Source organism: Anopheles moucheti (genome assembly GCF_943734755.1).
Source record: "Anopheles moucheti chromosome X unlocalized genomic scaffold, idAnoMoucSN_F20_07 X_unloc_3, whole genome shotgun sequence".
NCBI lineage: Eukaryota > Metazoa > Arthropoda > Insecta > Diptera > Culicidae > Anopheles > Anopheles moucheti.
Genome location: NW_026453537.1, coordinates 310,001 through 315,000, shown reverse-complemented (window position 1 = coordinate 315,000; position 5,000 = coordinate 310,001). Strand labels below are relative to the sequence as shown.

The window sequence follows — 5,000 nt, the reverse complement described above, 5'->3', positions numbered from 1 at the left end:
GCTGATGCTGTCCAGCCACTCGGTTACCTTGCTGGTTCCCTGGCTGGTTCACTGGTTGATTCGTCCGCGGCTGCACCTGCTGCGGACGCTGCTGCTGTTGCTGCTGGGCTGGCTGCTGGCGTGCCGACTTACGGCGCACCACCTCGGCCCAGGAGCCGCCTTCCTGGTCCGGAGACGGCACCACCGTAGCCGTCACCGCACCCACTGCCTGCTGCTGCTGCTGCTGATGTTGTTGCAGCTGCGACTGCGCAGCCACCAACTGCGTCAAGAGCCCGGAGACCATCTCTCGCTCCTTCCGATTCTCATCGCGCAGGTACTGGACCTCATGGCGATGACTCTCTTGCAGCTCCGCTAAATCCTTGCGGAACTGCTCCGCTTGCTCCGTCATTTGTGCTCTGAGGAGGGCCAGTTGGTCCTCCAAGCGCTCGATGAGCTTTTCCATCGACACTACCGACGCTGCTGCTACGGCTGTGCCAACTCCACTCGTTCGGCCAACACCACTCGTGGCTGTGGCCTTTCCTTCCGTAACTCGACTAAGCATCACCACCGGTTTCGAACTCACCGGTGGCCGGCTCTCGGTCGATCCCGACCGTGACCGCAGGATCCGACTACTGTACGACATCGCCAGTCCAAAGGAGTCCGCGCTTTACGCTGGATTTACTCCCCCTCCACGGGGGGACGCCAGCAGCGGACCGCCACGATGATCGCCCAAGAACAAACAAAAAAAAAAAACTCAAACAAATTTTATTAAATAAATAAATATGTTTTCAAAAATTTGTTTTCGGGTTCGCTGTCTGCCGTCCTGCTTAAGTCTCCGCTGCGTTGCGTTCGCGCCTAAATGTATACCGTCCGCATACACTGCCTCGGGAGCTTTCGTCGCTACGCGCTTCTCCACCTCGCGGATAGGTGGCGCTGTGGAGCAGAAGCTCTGAGCTGTCACAACGCGTCGCTCGAGCGCACACCCACACGCGACGATCCACCTGACGCCACTCTGCCGCTATTTTGCACGCACTTATTTTATAGTTTTTTGGCGTTTTCTACACTGCCACCGACCGGAATAATGTTCTTCAGTGACGCCACTACTGAATTAACGTTCCACTTAATGTTTTAATCGCCTATTTCGCGTATAAACAGCACTGGTCTGTTCCCATACAAAATGTATGGGAGAGATTTCTTTCGCTTTTATCAGGCGAGCATCGTCCTGTTTCGTTAATATTTCACCATTCAGGGGTAGAAGGCACTAAAAGACACTGATTAAAACACTTTTTGGCCCTTTTCGCAAAGTTTTACACCCGAATTTTCCGCTTTTAACCGGAGCGACACAGAAGCACGTCCGATCACTGCTATGACAGCTGTCACACACACAGGGATAACTGGCTTGTGGCCGCCAAGCGTTCATAGCGACGTGGCTTTTTGATCCTTCGATGTCGGCTCTTCCTATCATTGTGAAGCAAAATTCACCAAGCGTAGGATTGTTCACCCTTTCAAGGGAACGTGAGCTGGGTTTAGACCGTCGTGAGACAGGTTAGTTTTACCCTACTGGTGTGTGCTGTTTGCCGCTATCTTAACGGAATTCCTGTGCAGTACGAGAGGAACCACAGGTACGGACCACTGGCTCAATACTAGTTCGACCGGACTTTGGTATGACGCTACGTCCGCTGGATTATGCCTGAACGCCTCTAAGGTCGTATCCAATCCGAGCTGATAGCGCTTCTCAAACCCATTAGGTGATCGGAAGCTAGCGGGCTTAACAACCCTCCGAGATCCGTCGGTGCTGCCCCGCGCACACTGACGTCTCATCCCCGCTATAGCACTAGACTGAGCCGCAACGGGCGGGAGCACGCTGCACGTGGAAGTACCTTACCACAGGGAACCCTGGTGGCTGTGTTTCCGTCGACCGTGGATACAACTAGTTTCGACACCTTCGACCGCCCGCAAACGACGGGACTACAGGCTGGGAGCTGCGAGTTGTAGAGATGCGTTCGCATCGATCCTCTCAGGCGACCCATGCTTGCTGGTGCTCGCGTTCACTTTGGGAATGGAGTGTTCGCGAGAGTGATTGTTGTGTTGTGTGTGTACAGTTGGTGCTTGCGTGCACTCCCATAGTGGAGTGTTCGCGAGCTTAAAACGCTAAGTCCCGATTAATACTCTCCTCGCAACATTATGTGCGTGGCTCCACGCCAAGTGGGATTAGCGGTGCGAAACGCGATTGGTAAAGTCGATGGTGATGTGCGTACCAACAGGCGATTTGTTAAGTCAAATGCGATCTGTGGTGCAACAGGCAATGTGTGTTTATTATCAGGTGTTGTTGGAAGTCAATACGATTTGACTTTCAAAAATTTTTCTAAGTCCCGATTTTTTTTCTCGTCGAGTAACTACAATGCACTATTTCTATCGCAGCGGACTTGTTGTTCATGGCCTAAATGATCGCGAACGAACACGTATTCGCAAAAAAATTTTTGTATGAAAAAGTCACCACTCGGGTACCTCCATACAAAAGTACCAAGTTCGGGTCGAGTGGTCGATGGACGTCGAAGGTGAAAATTTTTCATCATCGAAAATTTTTTCCAAAGTTGAAGCAATTGGGCCCTAGAGTATGAAAAGTGAAACCACGGATCGATATGAGAAATAAAAATTTTTGTATGAAAAAGTCACTACTCGGGTACCTCCATACAAAAGTACCAAGTTCGGGTCGAGTGGTCGATGGACGTCGAAGGCGAAAATTTTTCATCATCGAAAATTTTTTCCAAAGTTGAAGCAAATGGGCCCTAGAGTATGAAAAGTGAAACCACGGATCGATTTGAGAAATAAAAATTTTTGTATGAGAAAGTCACCACTTGGGTACCTCCATACAAAAGTACCAAGTTCGGGTCGAGTGGTCGATGGACGTCGAAGGTGAAAATTTTTCATCATCGAAAATTTTTTCCAAAGTTGAAGCAAATGGGCCCTAGAGTATGAAAAGTGAAACCACGGATCGATTTGAGAAATTAAAATTTTTTGTATGGGAGGGCCCCTGCTAGAACATTTTTCCCAAGTGCGACCATTTTACCCAGTGAGTCAAAAAAAAATTTTTTTCACGGTGACTCAAAACTTCAATATTAGACTTCCCTGAGTATGAAAAGTGAAACGAAAATCATTTTTGAAAAGAAAAAAATTTTGTATGGGAGGGCCCCTGCTAGAACATTTTTACCAAGTGCGACCATTTTACCCGGTGAGTCAAAAAAAAATTTTTGTATGGGAGGGCCCCTGCTAGAACATTTTTCCCAAGTGCGTCGATTTTGGGTCGCCGACACAAGCTCGGGTCAAAAAAATTTTTTTTTCACGGTGACTCAAAACATCAATTTTAGACTCCCCTGAGTATGAAAAGTGAAACGAAAATCATTTTTGAGAAGAAAAAATTTTTGTATGGGAGGGCCCCTGCTAGAACATTTTTCCCAAGTGCGTCGATTTTGGGTCGCCGACACAAGCTCGGGTCAAAAAAATTTTTTTTTCACGGTGACTCAAAACATCAATTTTAGACTCCCCTGAGTATGAAAAGTGAAACGAAAATCATTTTTGAGAAGAAAAAATTTTTGTATGGGAGGGCCCCTGCTAGAACATATTTCCCAAGTGCGTCGATTTTTGGGTCGCCGACACAAGCTCGGGTCAAAAAAATTTTTTTTTCTCGGTGACTCAAAACATCAATTTTAGACTCCCCTGAGTATGAAAAGTGAAACGAAAATCATTTTTGAGAAGAAAAAATTTTTGTATGGGAGGGCCCCTGCTAGAACATATTTCCCAAGTGCGTCGATTTTTGGGTCGCCGACACAAGCTCGGGTCAAAAAAATTTTTTTTTCTCGGTGACTCAAAACATCAATTTTAGACTCCCCTGAGTATGAAAAGTGAAACGAAAATCATTTTTGAGAAGAAAAAATTTTTGTATGGGAGGGCCCCTGCTAGAACATATTTCCCAAGTGCGTCGATTTTTGGGTCGCCGACACAAGCTCGGGTCAAAAAAATTTTTTTTTCACGGTGACTCAAAACATCAATTTTAGACTCCCCTGAGTATGAAAAGTGAAACGAAAATCATTTTTGAGAAGAAAAAATTTTTGTATGGGAGGGCCCCTGCTAGAACATTTTTCCCAAGTGAGTCGATTTTTGGGTCGCGACACAAGCTCGGGTCAAAAAAAATTTTTTTTTCATGGTGACTCAAAACATCAATTTTAGACTCCCCTGAGTATGAAAAGTGAAACGAAAATCATTTTTGAGAAGAAAAAATTTTTGTATGGGAGGGCCCCTGCTAGAACATATTTCCCAAGTGCGTCGATTTTTGGGTCGCCGACACAAGCTCGGGTCAAAAAAATTTTTTTTTCACGGTGACTCAAAACATCAATTTTAGACTCCCCTGAGTATGAAAAGTGAAACGAAAATCATTTTTGAGAAGAAAAAATTTTTGTATGGGAGGGCCCCTGCTAGAACATTTTTCCCAAGTGAGTCGATTTTTGGGTCGCGACACAAGCTCGGGTCAAAAAAAATTTTTTTTTCATGGTGACTCAAAACATCAATTTTAGACTCCCCTGAGTATGAAAAGTGAAACGAAAATCATTTTTGAGAAGAAAAAAATTTGTATGGGAGGGCCCCTGCTAGAACATTTTTCCCAAGTAAATTCGATTTTACCCGGTGAGTCAAAAAATTTTGAAAAAAATATTTTGCCAAAATCGTGTTCATTGCCTATTATAAGGGACCAGGTCAGCTCACACGCATTTTTGGAGACCATATGGAAAGTGCGTCTGGGATTGCGGAAATTAAGTTTAGAGTGTTAAATGATGGTTTCGCAATCCCGAAAGGCTCAAAATCCACCCTAAGGTCCCCTGGGTGAAATGTGGTTTCCAAGGTGTGAGCGCTATCGGTGATAGAGTTGGAATGTGATTTCCAGAGCGCAGGGCGACTGGGCTTAGAGCGAAAATCATAGACAAGGGTAAGTATTGGACTGAACGACTCGAAGCAAACGAAAATCATAG

General features: G+C 45.9%; 1 pseudogene; it reads left to right on the top strand.

Annotated features, from left to right (window-relative positions):
- Positions 1-2,023, top strand: part of LOC128308237 (uncharacterized) — a 6,657-nt pseudogene extending 4,634 nt beyond the window's left edge.
- Positions 2,024-5,000: the final 2,977 nt, after the last annotated feature.